The following is a 16435-nucleotide window of genomic DNA, read 5'->3' as shown; positions in this document are numbered from 1 at the left end:
AAAGTAAGTCCACTATTTAAGCACATGTCTAATATCATTCCATGGGCTAAACCAAAAGACAAGGCCATCCTCAGAGTCAGAAAGTGAGAAGTGTCATCATACCTTCTGTGGGAGAAAGGGCAAAGCTCCACAGCAAAGGCTGTGGATACCAAGAGACAATAATTCATCTACCATGGGCATATATATCATACTTAAAATCATGAGCCTAGATGAGATCCAAAATGATGTACCAATTTACTCCCTCACTAGCCATGCATGAAACACACACACACACACACACACACACACACACACCAGAAATCATATTTCTATCTATTTTTTTCTTCTTCTTAATCTAAAGGGCATGCAAAAATTATCAGTAAGTGAAATCTAATAGAAATAACATAAATTTCTACGCCTTTAAATAGTGATTGAGTTTTGATGAAAATCTTGCTGAGACATTTGCCACAGCTCTACACAAATATCATGTTGAGCCGAAGCATTTTTGATTTAATGCAATTTTCTTTTTCTGACATATGATACAGTGAAATAAGTTTTTGAATATGCAAAACACCCGGCATGATGAATAAATACATAAAATATATGTAAAATGTTTCCAAGTATTTTAATCAAAATTAGAGTGTAAAATTTGGTGGTTTTCTTGTTATGGCAGCTTTTCTTTCCTCTTATCACAACATAACTTCTTACTTCATTCATGTGGTTTTATAAAAGCTGTCTTTTCATAGCTTCTAAATCTCAACTTCACGATCATTTGACATGAGCTATACTAGGGTCAACGTTGTTGTCTAACCATGTAGATTTTTCCATGATACCCAGAAATGAAAGAGAATTAAATGATTATATCAGAAAAAATAATATCAACAGTGGTAAAATATATTAAATGCCGCATTATTAGAATAAGTTTAGTTGGGCAGCCAAGACCCTTTAATGTTTCAGACCCTTTATTTTAGCATCTGTCAGGGTCAGACACTTTTCAAAATTCATTTCTGGTTCTTACAACACACCTGACTAATCTATTACAATGAGTCACAAAGAAATATTCTTTTCTAAACGATGTAGGAAAATTGTCAGATTGTGAAAAGTACTAATATAGTACTTTCTTAAGAATAAGTTTAAAGACACAAATTATGACTGGCTTTTCTAGAGTTAGAAGTTTGGATTTTCACAAATTGTAATAAATTATAGAAAGTTTACCTTCAAAATTTTATATTAAAAAAAGTCATACATTTCCACTGAAATGAAAATTTAACTCCACAGAAATCCAGTTTTATTGCACATATGTTTACAAAGAATTCTTGTTTTTATTTTTATATTTTAATGGAGAAATAGTATCTCAATAAGACCTTACCTCTCTTTATCAATACCTACGACACCATACACCACTGATTTTGTGTTTATCTGAGTACTTCAAAAACTATACAATTATAACACTGCTGTTTTAAATGTGCAGACATACTTTGAAAGATGTAAGGCTAAAGAAAATACGCTCTTTTAAGAATAATCTATCTCGAATTTTATATACCAGTGCAATTACGATGAGCTAAATCCTGCAAAATATTTATGTACTGTGTCAAATCAGCATGGGATTTCACTCACAGGAACAAACAAACATCGGTTTTCTTCCTTCTCGTCCTGTGAAGTTGGCCAATCGATTAATCGATTTATCCCTAGGCCTTTCTTAGAGGTGAGTATAAAGTGAAAGTTTGTTTTCCTATGACAGTAGAGGAAAAACGATGAAGCTTGGGCACGGTATTATTTGTATCCCTGTCACACCGTCCTGGTCCGCTCAGCATTCATCATGTGGGAAGGCAGCCCTCGATCCCCAGCCCTCATCATGTGGGAAGGCAGCCCTCGATCCCCGGCCCTTCAGCTCCTGGGCGCGGGCACCCTGATTACAGAAGATCTTCTCCTGCAGAGGCCCCCGAAGTTGCAATCAAGCTCCTCCTCCCAGAGCAAGAGGTGGGGCACAGAGCGCATTTCTCTTTTAAATCACGTGATGAACACCAATACCATTTCTGGGTAATAAAAATATGTCTTATGACACTTAAGTGTATCATTATATAGATTTCTTTTCTCCTGCATTATTTCATTGAAGTTTCCAGAGAGAAAAAAACAAAACAAAACAAAAAAACAAAAAAAAAACCCCTGGAGATTAAAATCAATACCTAATGCTTTTCATTTGAGAGGGGTGTGTATGTCTCACATTTCCGTTACTGGTTTACACAAAATGGATGCATTAAGTGCCTACATTTATGAGTTTTATTCATTTTTGGAAAACATTTACCGAGAAGCCTCCATGTCAATGGAAAGAAGCGAGGCGATGGAGAAACATAGGCAAGTGTTGTTGGTCTTTGGGGACTTGTCAGACCACGTGGGCCTGCTGCTACAGTGCAGAGGGATCAGTCGGGAGCATGGCAAACCTAGAGTCATTGAGCTCTAATTAGCAGAAGTTCAAGTTTCACAGATAAAGTGACATCTTAATAATCACATAGGAGTTCAATACGCAAAAGACAGTCATGGTGGCCACATGCAACACAGAGGTTGACGGCATCTTGACGCCCTGCACAGAGAATGGCAGAGCCTGCCTCCTGGTTGGAGACAGAAGAGGCTGGTTCCCTAACTCAGCCTAGAAGTTTGGATTTGACCCTCAAAGTTAGAGAAAGCCATTAGAGACATGTTTTAAAATAATGCTGCATAATAAAGTTTATGTATTTAAATGTTTCCCTTGGCAGCAGTATATAGAACACAGACTGAAGGAAGCAAGGTAGTAAAACGGCTGCAGTATTGGTGAGACATAATGAGAATCTGAACAAACGCAGCAGCAAATGAGACAGAGAAATGGGGTAAATTTGGGTAATGTTATGATGTAAAATTAATGGGGCTTGAATTTTTCTGAATACAAGGGAGAAAGATGAGGAAAGAAAAGAAAAGAAAAAAAAAAGGGAATCAGTTTTCCAGTGTGGCCATTCATCAAATCAAGAATCCAGGAAGAACGGAGTTGGGGCCGTGGATGACCTGTGCACATTTTGAAATATGAGCAGGCTCCCAGGGAACTACCTCCAGGCAGCATGATCTATTCTTTTACTCAGGACAACACCGGGTGCTCTAAAAAGTAGACAGCAAGATGTCAACAGCTTGGCACAACAGATGTTTCCTTGTTGCTCCATCGTCCTGCGGATGCCTCTCCTATGTTGAATTCAAAAGCCCGGGCTTTTTGTCTTGTCCTTCTGCCACACCCTAGGGCTCATCTGTGTCTGTGCAGAGGAAGGGAAGAGTATGGGGAAGGTACATCAACGTTCTAAACATGACAATGATTAAAGCTTTGGAAAATAAGACCTCTGGTGAGAAATGAGTGAAGCCAGGTCTGTGTTGGTTAGAACAAAGAGGGTTAAAGAAGAACATCCCTTTACTTTGAGCATCTGTCAGGGTCAGACACTTTTCATAATTCATTTCTGGTTCTTACAACACCCTGCATAAAAGACATTGTAATCCTACATTTCTGGAGGAGGTTCAGGTCTCAGAGACAGTGTGACCAACTCTGATTGGTAAGTGTTAAAGTTCCACAGATAAAGTGACATCTTAATAATCAATAGGACCTCAGCAGACTGGTTGCCTCCTGCATGACCCTGATCAGGGCCGGAGACTGAACTGCAACCGAGGTACGTGCCCTTGGCAGGAATGGAACCTGAGACACTTTGGTTTGCGGCGGACACTAACTGCTGAGCCAAGCTGGCCAGGGCAGAACATGTATTTTTAATTGTCAAAAGCATAGGAGAAATGGAGTAAAATTGTTTGGTGAAAGCATTCCCATTTTTCCATTCTTGTGTTTTTGATCCTCAAGGTTAGTCATGTTATAAAGTGTTCTATCCACAGATTTATAGTTACCAAGCCTCTTATAATAAAAGTTGAGGTTCAGTACTGAATATGTATGATCATATCACACGACTATGGAATTCCCAAGAAAATCAGTTGACATGAATTGAAATACACTACCATGGTGTTCAGGGTGATGGTCAAGACAAAAAATAGATATCTTCTATTTTAAGAAGTTTATACTCAGAGGAAGCTATAGTCATTTGCCTTAAAGAGAATTATCTTATAGTAATGAAGATATCTGTTGCTATCAAGTAATAAAATTATCTTTCTGCCCAATTATTGTGTAGTTGGGATTCACTCTCTCAAAACTGATAGAAAAATTACTGTTTTTCAGGGAAATATATTAAAAGAGAGAACATAAATAATATTACAAAGGACATATAAGCTTAAGAAATGTCTCATTATAAACCCAACATTACATACAGTTCAGAATCAACAATCATCATTTCTGGAGGCTTTATAATCTTGGTCTGTTGTTATCAAGTAATGAAATTATCTTTGTGCTCAATTATTGTGTGGTTGGGATGCTCAGAAAAATTTCTACCATTTCATAAAAAATCTACTTTCAAAAAAATTTAAATTTCCTGTGACCCTTTACTCTGTTCTTTAATAGGTTTTTGCAACCAAATATAGCAAAATATGTAATTTTTTAAACAAGTATTTTGAATTTTATTGCTTTAAATTTGGTCTTTTTAGGCTATGAAATCTTAAAAGATTGCCTCTACATTTCAAAATAATATATAGTAAGCAGCTTTGGGTTTTTCCGATTGATGAGAGAAGCAATACGCATTGTGCTCGATTTTAGTTAGATAAAAGAAATAAGAGCAGATGTGGCTATAGACTGAATGTTTGTACTCCCCCCAAAATTCATATGTTGAAACACTAATTCCCAATGTGATGGTGTTTGGAGATGGAGCCTTTTAAAGGTAATTAGGTCATGAAAGTCGAACCTTCACGATGGAGTTAGTGCCCTTTTACGAGGAGACAGAGGCCCTCTCTCTCCCTGCCATGAGGGTAGCCACCTGCTAACCAGAGGGAGGGCCCTGAATAGACTCTGAATCTGTGGGCACCTTAGCCTTGGACTTCCCAGCCTCGAGAACTGTGAGAAATAAATGTTTGTTGTTGAAGCCGCTCATTCTATAATAGTTTGTTACAGCGACCCAAACCGACACAGACAGAAATCAACATTATAAAATAAAAATAGAGAAAAATAGCAAGGCCGAAAACTTGCTTTTTGAAATAATCAACAACATTAACAACACTCTGTTAGACTCATCTGGAGAGAGGATACATATCATTAATATAAGAAATAACAGATTATTACTACAGATGCTACAGACATTAAAAGGATACTATGGTAATATAGCAAACAACTTTTTGTCAATAATTTCAACAAGGTAGATGAAAAAAATTTTAAATCCTCACCCTAGGATATTTTTCTATTTATCATCAGATAGAGTGGAAGGGAGGGTGAGAGAGAGGGACAAAGAGAAACATCGATGTGAGAGAGACACACTGACTGGTTGCCTCCCACATGACCCGACCAGGGCCAGGGTTGAACTATAAACCAAGGTATGTGCTCTTGACCAACTCAAACCCATGACTCAACTCACCCGTCTGCAGGCCGACGCTCCAACCACTGAGCCAAACTGGCCAGGCCGTTAGATGAAATTTTTAAATTCCCTGAAAGATCTCACAAACTACACAAGATTATTCAAGAAGAAATAGGTCACTCAAATATCTCTGTATCTGTTAGTGAAATTGAATTCATAGTCAAACTTTCCCCCCAAAAAGGAAGCTCCACTACAAGATGGTTTCATTAGTGAGTCTTTCAAAGGTTTAAGAAAAAAAAAAAAAATCCTATACAAACTCTTTCAGAAAACGTAATAGGAGGAAATATTGTCCAACTCATTCTATGAGGCCAGTATTACCCTCCTATAAAACCATTTTATTTTATAAGAAAAAATAAAGCTACAAAAATTATATCCTTCATGAACATGGCTAAAAATCTTTGGGCCCTGACAGCCAAAATATTAAACATGTTGTAGTAGCTCAACATACAATTTCCAGCTCCTTTCCTCCATCAAGTCTAACAAGTAGATGCTGACAAATTCCAGGGAGTTTAATCTCTTTTATTTTTTGAAATTTTTCCTCAACATCTGAAGTTCTGTTGACATAGTCAATACAAGGTATAATTTATATATTTATTTACATTCCCATGGGATTTTTTGTGTGTGTGTGTTGAGATAGCAGAAAAAAAATAAAAATTATAAGGAATTTTCAACGTATTAATAAATGCCGTATTCACTTATGTGAAGGCCTTTGGGGGCAGGGAGTAGAGTAGAGGGAGGCAAAGAAGGGAAATTGGGAAATATCTGTAATAGAGTCAACAATAAAAACAAACAAAACACAAAAGGCTCCAAAGACATAAAAAATAAAGGGCAATTATACCAAAATTCTTTTTTCAAACTAGATGAATAATGGCTGGATAGGTCAATATTGATTAATAATATTTCCTTATACAGATCTCTCAAAAAAATACCCAATAAAAAGAATAACCATTAATTTATGTGTATATACATGTGAATATACATGTATAATTTAAGTTGAATGAATAAAGTAGCCTGATTACATTCAAACTGTATAAAGAGCATTTAAATATTTATGTATACTGCTTTTCATTTCTATACAATTTCATAAGTTATAAGGTAGAATTTTAGCTGTAAACACTGATTCATGGTTTTTTCTGGCAAATATCTGGACGTTGTATATATTATAATTGCATATCATATATATCATAAATATGTATACAGAAATGTATCTATCTATACATTTTTAAACAGAATTCCTTAGAAATGGTAATTAATCTGAAATTATTTAAAGTAAATACTTTTTTTTTTAATTTTTAATTTTTTATTTATTTTTTGTTACAGATATTTTACCTTTTTTACCCCATTGGCACCCCACCCCCACCCCGACCCGTCCCCGGCTTAGTTGTCCAAGTCCATTGATCATGCATACATGCATATAAGTTCTGTGGTTTATCTCTTCCCACTGCCCTAACCCCTCTTCTGAGGGATGTCAGTCTGTGCCCTACTTCCATGTTTCTGGGTCTACTGTATTCCTCAGACTGTTATGTTCATTATATTCCGTATATAAGTGAGATCATGTGGTATTTGTCTTTTTCTGCTTGGCTTATTTCACTTAGGATAATACTTTCCAGGTCCCTCCATGTCGTCTCAAAGGATAAGAGATCTTTCTTTCTTACCGCTGCATAGTACTCCATTGTGTATATGTACCACTGCTTTTTTATCCATTCATCTACTGATGGACACTTGGGATGTTTCCAGATTTTAGCTATTGTAAATAGTGCTGCTATGAACATGGGGGTACATATATTCTTCCTTATTGGTGCTTCAGGCTTCTTAGGGTATATTCCTAGAAGTGGGATCACTGGGTCAAATGGAAGTTCAATTTTTAATTTTTTGAGGTAACACCATATTGTTTTCCACAGCGGCTGCACCAGTCTGCATTCCCACCAGCAGTGTATTAGAGTCCCCTTTTCTCCACACCCTCGCCAACACATGTTTGATGATTTGTTGATTGCAGCCATTCTGACAGGTGTGAGGTGATACCTCATTGTTGTTTTAATTGGCATCTCTCTGATGATTAGTGATGTTGAGCATTTCTTCATATGTCTCTTGGCCATTTGTATGTCCTGTTTGGAGAGGTGTCTATTCAGCTCCTCTGCCCATTTTTTAATTGGGTTCTTTGTCTTCCTTTTGTGGAGTTGTATGAGCACTCTATATATATTGGAAATTATCCCTTTATCTGATACATCATTGGCAATGATGTTCTCCCATACAGTGGGTTGCCTTTCCATTTTGATGATCGTTTCTTTTGCTGTGCAGAAGCTTTTTAGTTTGATGTAGTCCCATGTGTTCATTTTTTCCTTTGTTTCTGTTGCCTTAGGTGATGTATCACTAAAAATTCTGCTCCATATGATGTCCGAAATTTTGTTGCCTACATTTTCTTCTAGAATTTTTATGGGTTCACGGGTCACATTTAAGTCTTTTATCCATTTTGAGTTTATTTTTGTGTATGGTGTAAGTTGATGGTCTGGTTTCATTTTTTTGCATGTAGCTGTCCAATTTTCCCAACACCATTTATTAAAGAGGCTGTCTTTACTCCACTGTATGCTCCTGCCACCTTTGTCAAATATTAATTGAGCGTATTGCCTTGGATCCATTTCTGGGTTTTCAGTTCTGTCTCACTGGTCTATATACCTGTTCTTGTGCCAGCACCAGGCTGTTTTGGTTACAGTCGCTTTGTAGTATAACCTGATATCTGGTATTGTGATCCCACCTACTTTGTTCTTCTTTTTCAAGATTGCTGTGGCTATTCGGGGTCTTTTTTGGTTCCATATGATCTTTTGAAGTATTTGTTCTAGTTCTATGAAATATGTCGTTCGTATTTTGATGGAGATTGCATTGAATCTATAGATTGCTTTGGGTAGTATGGACATTTTAATGATGTTAATTCTTCCAATCCATGAACAGGGTATGTGCTTCCACTTTTTTATATCTTCCTCTATTTCTTTTTTCAATGACCTGTAGTTTTCTGCAAATAGGTCCTTTACTTCTTCGGTTAAGTTTATTCCTAGGTATCTTAATTTTTTTGGTGCGATGGTAAATGGGATTGTTTTTTCAGTTTCTCTTTCTGTGAGTTCATCATTGGTGTACAAGAATGCCGTCGATTTCTTGACATTAATTTTGTATCCTGCTACATTGCCAAATTCGTTTATTAAGTCTAGTAGATTTTTGATGGAGTCTTTAGGATTTTCTATGTACAATATCATGTCATCTGCAAATAATGACAGTTTCACTTTCTCCTTTCCAATTTGGATCCCTTTTATTTTTTCTTCATGTCTGATTGCTGTGGCTAAGACTTCCAGTACAATGTTAAATAAGAGTGGCGAAAGTGGACATCCCTGTCTTGTTCCTGTTCTTAATGGAAATTTTTTTAGTTTCTGTCCATTGAGTATGATGTTGGCTGTAGGTCTTTCATATATGGCCTTTATTATGTCGAGATATGATCCCTCTATTCCCACATTGTTGAGCGTTTTTATCAGAAATGGATGCTGGATTTTGTCGAATGCTTTTTCAGCATCTATTGATATGATCATGTGGTTTTTATTCTTCATTTTGTTTATGTGGTGTATCACGTTTATTGATTTGCGAATATTGTACCAGCCTTGCATCCCTGGAATGAATCCCACTTGGTCATGGTGAATATTTTTTTGATGTATTTCTGGATCCGATTTGCTAATATTTTGTTCAGGATTTTGGCGTCTATGTTCATCAGGGATATTGGCCTGTAGTTTTCTTTCTTTGTAGTGTCTTTTACTGGTTTAGGAATTAGAATTATGCTGGCCTCATAGAACGTGTTTGGAAGTCTTCCTTCTTCTTGAATTTTTTAAAATAGTTTGAGGAGAATGGGTGTTAGTTCTTTTTTGAATGTTCGGTAAAATTCCCCCGTGAAGCCATCTGGGCCTGGGCTTTTATTTGCTGGGAGAGTCTTGATTACCTCTTCAATTTCCTTAGTTGTTATTGGTCTGTTCAAGTTTTCTATCTCTTCCAGGTCCAGTTTTGGGAGTCTGTGTGTTTCTAGAAATTTTTCCATTTCGCTTAGATTGTCGAATTTGTTGCCATATAGTTGTTCGTAGTAGTTGTTAACGATCTTTTGTATTTCCGTGGTGTTGGTTGTTACTTCTCCTCTTTCATTTCTGATTTTGTGTATTTGGGTTCTCTCTCTTTGTTTCTTGGTGAGTCTAGCTAAGGGTCCATCAATCTTGTTTATTTTTTCAAAAAACCAGCTCTTTGTTTCATTGATCCTTTGAATTGTTTTTTTGGTCTCTATGTCATTTATTTCTGCTCTGATCTTTACTATTTCCTTCCTTCTACTTGCTCTGGGGTTTTCTTTTTGTTTGCTTTCTAATTCCTTAAGTTGTGAGGTTAGACAGTCAATTAGAAATTTTTCTTGTTTTTTGAGGTAGACCTGTAGTGCTATGAACTTCCCTCTCAGAACTGCTTTCGCTGCATCCCATAAATTTTGTATAGTTGTGTGTTCATTTTCATTGGTTTCCAGGAAGTTTTTAATTTCTCCCTTGATCTCCTCGGTGACCCATTCATTGTTTAATAACATGCTATTTAGCCTCCATGTGTTGTAATGTCTTTGCATGTTCTTGTTGCAATTGATTTCTAGTTCCATGCCATTGTGATCTGAGAAGATGCTTGATATGATTTCAATCTTCTTGAACTTGTAGAGATTTATTTTGTGTCCTATCATGTGGTCTATCTTTGAGAATGTCCCATGTACACTTGAGAAGAATGTGCATTCTGTAGTTTTGGGGTGTAACTCTTTGTAGATATCTATTAAATCCATTTGGTCTAATGCTTCATTTAGAGTCTCTGTTTCCTTGCTAATTTTTTGCCTAGAGGATCTATCCAGTGCTGTCAACGGGGTGTTGAAGTCTCCTGCTATGATTGTATTGTTGTCGATTTCTCCTTGGAAGTCCTCCAGAAGATTTTTAATATATTTTGGTGCTCCTATATTGGGTGCATATATGTTTATCAAGGTTATATCTTCCTGTTGGATAGATCCTTTCAATATTATGTAGTGGCCTTCTTTGTCTCTAGTTATGATCTTCGTTTTGAAATCTATTTTATCAGATATGAGAATTGCTACCCCAGCTTTTTTTTCCTTTTCATTTGCTTGGAAAATTTTCTTCCATTCCTTCACTTTCAACCTATGTGAGTCTTTTGTTGTGAGGTGGGTCTCTTGTAAACAACATATAGATGAGTCATGCTTTCTTATCCAATCAGCTACTCTGTGTCTTTTTATGGGAGCATTCAATCCATTTACATTTAAGGTGATTATTGATATGTACTTATTTATTGCCATTTTTGTTTAGTGTAGTTCCACTTTTCTTCCCATTTCTCCTGCTAATTACAGCAGTCCTTTTAACATTTCTTGCAGTGCTGGTTTGGTGCTAATGTAGTCCCTTAGCCTTTTTTTGTCTGGGAAGCTCTTTATTTGACCTTCTATTTTGAATGATAGCCTAGCTGGGTAGAGTAGTCTTGGATTCAGATTTTTGTTTTTCATGACTTTGATTACTTCATGCCATTCCCTTCTGGCCTGTAGTGTTTCTTGTGAGAAGTCAGCTGAGAGCCTTATGGGGTTTTCTTTGTAGGTAACCTGTTGCTTATCTCTTGCTGCTTTTAGGATTCTCTCTGTCTTTAATTTGTGGCATTTTAATTACTATGTGTCTTGGTGTGGGCCTGTTTGGGTTCGTCTTACTTGGGACTCTCTGTGCTTCTTGAACTTGAATGCCTTCTTCCTTCACCAAATTAGGGAAGTTTTCTGTCACTATTTTTTTGAATATATTCTCTATCTCTTGCTCATTTTCTTCTTCTTTGGGGACTCCTATGATGCGAATATTATTACGTTTCCAGTTGTCCCACAGTTCTCTTAAGCTGTCTTCCTGTTTTTTAATAGTTTTTTCCTTTTGTTTTTCTGATTGGTTGATTTTTTCTACCCTGTCTTCTAATTCACTGATCCGGTCCTCAGCTTCCTCTACTCTGCTTTTTAAACCTTCCAATGTGTTTTTCATTTCTGATATGTCATTTTTTATCTCTTCTTGATGGTTTTTAATTTCCAGTTGGCTTATTTTCAACGTCTCTATGTCCTTACTCATGCTGTTCAGCTTTCTCAAGATCATGGCTCTGAATTCTAGCTCTGTTAACATGCCTAATTGCTCCACATTGATCTCATCTTCAGTGGAGGTCTCTTGCTCTTTCATTTGACTTCTGTTTCTGTGTTTCACCATTTTGGCTATCACTGTGGGCTTTGGAGCCTGTCAAGTTTTCCCTGTGGGTGTTGGTGTTCTGCTGTTTGTGGCTCCCTCTCCTATGTTTAGATGAGCGAGGAAGGACCCACGTTGAACACCACTGTGAAGTCTTACTTTCCTGGTTAAAGTTGCCAGCCCAGGAAAGGTACTGTTATCCTCTAGCTTTTTGCCTGAGGCTAGCAGTCCAGGTTACTTGAAGAGTTTTGGGTTGTCAGTTGATTGAAAAACTCCCTCAGGTGCTCAGCACAAGGGGCTTTCACGAGGGTGGGGCAGATGCTGGTTGTTAATGAGCCTCAATTAGCACTTCAATGGCCCACAGGGTGGGGTTGGATCTCCGAGGGAGGGGCTGCTGCCTCTCCTCAGAGCCCTGGGAAGGAGCAATGTGGCCACTGTCCTGGGTGGCTGGCACTCTGCAAACGCTCTGGGTGCCCTACAAATCCCGAGTGTCCAGACACAGCTCCAGTCCAGTCTGCCCTCCCTCTGCCGGAGCCCAAGGTGAGTGGCTGTGGCTGTTTCAGCCTCTGTCCCGGCTGCGCTGTGGAGCCGCCTGGGAGTGTGACCCGAGGGCGCTGCTCCCAGCTAAGGCCGCTGCCGAGCTGCCGACCAACTGTCGGCTCCCGGCCCCCGTCTCGCGCCTTCGCAAGCCTACCGGGATCGAGTCGGTGTCTCTGGTTATATGGTCCTTGCAAGCTGCTTTTCTGTTGGTTTTTCCCGTCGATTTGTCTGTGTTATAGTTGTAATTCCAGTTTGGTTCTGGGAGATGGTCTGTGTAGCTCCGTTCACTCCGCCGCCATTTTTTGATGACTAAAGTAAGTACTTTGTTGACTTGAACAAGAAGCTTGACATTTTAATTTGTTTCAATACTTTCAAAGTAAAATAATATGCATTAGATTAACTTTTAATTTTTTTAAAAGCATTCTAATTGCTCCTCCCATTTTTACCCTAGATTGTGGTGCTTGTAAGTTTTTTGTTTTGTATTATAGTTATTTGGATGTATAGACATCTTCCCAGGAAAGCTAACACAATACTTCAATAATAATAAGTGCTCAATATGTTTTTTCTTTTTTAATTGCAAGCAAGGAAAATGTCTGTTCAGGAAATTGAGCAATTAAGACAGATGCCCAGAAGATGGTGCTGTGTGATCCCCAAATATTGTGCTTAGCTCAAACTTCAAACAGGAGAAAATAACTGAACTATTTAATTCCACAATTTTGATTATTATTTTTCAAGAGGGGAAATTTCTCACATGAATAAACAAATCTGTATTAGTTTCCTAGGGCTGCCCTAACATAGTAGCACACATGGGATGGTTTAAAACAACAGAAATGTATTCTTTCATAGCTCGAGAGGTTTGAAGTCCAAAATCAAGGTGTGGCAGGGCCATGATCCCTCTGAAACCTCTAGGGGAGGATTCTTCCTTACCTCTTCCACTTCTGGTAGCTCAGGGGTTCCTTGGCCTGAGGCAGCATAACTCCCATGGCTTCCTCTGTCTTCACATGCTCATCTGCCTCCCTTGGGTCTTTGTGTCTTCACATGGTGTCCTCCTCCCCGTGTCTCTCCTCTACTTATAAGGCACTAGTCATTTTGGATTAGGACCCATCCTAATAATCTCTTCTGAACTTGAGTATATCTACAAAGCCCCAGTTGCCAAACAAAGTCATATTTGTAGGTTCTGGGGGCTAGAATTTCAACATATGTTTTTGGGAGACATAGTTCAACCCATAAGAAATAATAGTATTTGCCTGCAGGATCAATACTGATTACTATTAATAAGTGAGTCAAACACTTTGTATAATTTTCTAGTAAAAGATTTTGGATTTGTACTATTTCCTCTCTCATTCTCCTATATAAATGTGTACATTGTCTCATTGGTCTCTGAGAATCTATAAACCAAAAGTATAGCTTTGTTGAATTTAACAAAGATCACTTTTTTATATATAGGAACAATAGCTACACAGTAGCTCTCATTAGCAATGTAATTTAATACTGACTTTATCAGTTAATTATTCAAATATTCAATATCAAACACTATAAGTGGGCCATGCAACAGAACTGGTGCCCATATTTATTAGCAAAATAAATTAATACCATCTGAGTCCTGAGGTGACTGCTTTATACAGTGATTTTTAAATAAATATGATTATCTTATCAGCCAAAACTTAAGAGAATCTTATATAATATTATGGTCCATTATTAAGTACTGTACCCTAAATCTCATACTTATGTCCACCAATATTTGTTATAAATATTTGTCTACATTTGAAACGCATGTTTTTTGAGCTATACAACTAGTTAAGTTAGTAACAAAGCATTATTTTTTATAAATGACATTGTAGTTTTAATAAATACAAATTGGCACTGTTACTAGTAGTCCCAAATAACAAACAGAAATAATACCAAAATCAAAGCATTACCACAGCAATTTACAAGTTAAATAATTTCAGGGAAACAAAATAAAATTTAAAAATTATAAAAATATTATGAAATCATCAAGACTTATTGTGAGTCTGATCCAGGCCAGCAAATTATGAACTGAAAAGTGATCAATTCACTCAAGCTACTAAGAGAATTGTCTCTATGATATGAAAAATATTTCACCTAACCTAAAATAATAGTATTTGCCTGCAGGATGACAAATGCTAGAAACTCAATTTTTGATTCTTCATAAAAACAAACATTTTTTGTCCAGCTGGTGTGGCTCAGTTGGTTAGGTGTCATCCCATGACCAGAAGGTTGCCAGTTCGACTCCAGGTCAGGACACATGCCTCGCTTGCGGACTGGATCCCCAGTAGGGAGAGTGCAGGAGGCAGCCGATCAATGCTTCTCGCATTGATGTTTCTCTCTCTCTCCCTCTTCCTTCCTCTCTCTGAAATCAATAAAAACATATTATTAAAAAAACATTTTTCTATGTAAAATTCAAATCAGTTTCCACAAATAAAGTTTTTTTTCACACAGCCACACTTGTTTATATATTGTCTGTGACTGCTTCCACATAACAATGGCAGCTTTGAGTGTTTGCAGCAGAGACTGGTGGTCTGCAAAGCCTAAAATATGTACTCTCTGCACTTCTATGGAAAACATTTGCTGACCTCCAGAATAGATAAAACACAGAGGTTCAGGGGGAAAGTGGAACAATGAAAAACAGATGAGGTGGGCAGGGGACAACATATAAGAGGTATTTAACAAATAGTAAGCTGTCAATAAATGATGGTTGTTATTATTATGTTAGAACTATAATTTGTATCGTTTCAACTGTGGGAAAATGCATTACATATTAAACAACTTTAATATCAACTTTTGGATCATAACCAATTCTCTTTCCGATAATTTAAGGTTTTCTTTATTTAAAAAATGTTCTAGTTAAAAAACAAGTTTCCAAAAGATAATGTGCATCTCTTTATGTTTCTTGTTCTACCTAGAGAATAATTAGCTGCTCAGTGGCGTTGAGAGATAGTGTTATTAGCAAATGTTGGCACAGCCATTTTTCTACTCTAAATGTAAAGTCAATTGTACGGCTATGTAATGAGACTATGAGCCAAAAGAAACACTAGATTGAGCCAAATGGACCACTTCGTTCCAGGTTTCTCAAATTGGAAGGGACACGTCTTGGAAAGATAATAAAGCAAATTAGTTAAGAGGATATTTTCAAAATAGAGAACACCATAATCACTGTTGAATATTATGAGTTGGGCAGCTATTTTTTTTTATAGCAATGCTGCTTTGAAATTACAATCAACTGTTAATCATCCATGTTAATGAGGAAAAAAGAAGTAGAGATGTTACAAAAGCATGGATAACCCCAAGTGGTTTTGGTTGGCTTTGGTATGCACCCCATGGAGTGTTGGCACATGATTCATCTTTAGAGTTTCATTTGCTTATTATTAAAAATGGTGTTTCCTGGGAGCTTATAAATGGTGGCAGGAAGAAGTCACATAAAAAGAGCCTGAGAGAAGCTATTCCCGGAGTTTTTAAAATGTTCTGCAATATTACATCAAAGCAGATAATCCTAGGAAATATATTTTAAAAAGTAAAATAGTAATAACTGCCAATATTTATCACATGAAAAGGACACCAGCTTGGCCATCAAGGAAAGTCTTCTCAATTCCATTGGAGAATTCCTCTTGCCAAGTGCCACAAAATTTCACGTGGCCTAAATTTTCCCATAACATCTCCATGTCCTAATTCTTAATTCATGTCCCGATTTTCACCCTTCCCTAAGATCTTTATGCATCTAGAGCTGAAGCAAGAACTTTCTTGAAAGTAGAGAGATATAATAAACATAGGAAAAAAGAAAGCTAAGAAAACCTAGCCTGTTGAGTTGACTATGAGGTGAGGGGGTAATATTTAGAAGTAGTCTTCTTTAAAGGGACCACATAACAGAAAATGGAAACCTGGAAATCTGGCCTATGGAACAAAGAAATCAACCTAAACATTTTTCTCTTAGTGAGAAACAAAAGACCATTCAAAAAAAGGAAAGTGTAGCGGAAATACTCTTAAGGTAGCCACAAATGACCCCTGTCTCTTGCTTTACGGTTTTGGATAATCTCCCTTGACTGTGTGTGGGGACAGGGTGCGGTTTGTAACTCGCCTCTAACTACAGAATAGAGAAAAGGTGATGAATATATGTGTTTATGCATATGTAATTACATA

Source organism: Molossus molossus, unplaced genomic scaffold, assembly GCF_014108415.1.
Source record: "Molossus molossus isolate mMolMol1 unplaced genomic scaffold, mMolMol1.p scaffold_m16_p_9, whole genome shotgun sequence".
In the NCBI taxonomy this organism is placed as follows: domain Eukaryota; kingdom Metazoa; phylum Chordata; class Mammalia; order Chiroptera; family Molossidae; genus Molossus; species Molossus molossus.
This window is presented reverse-complemented; position numbering follows the sequence as displayed.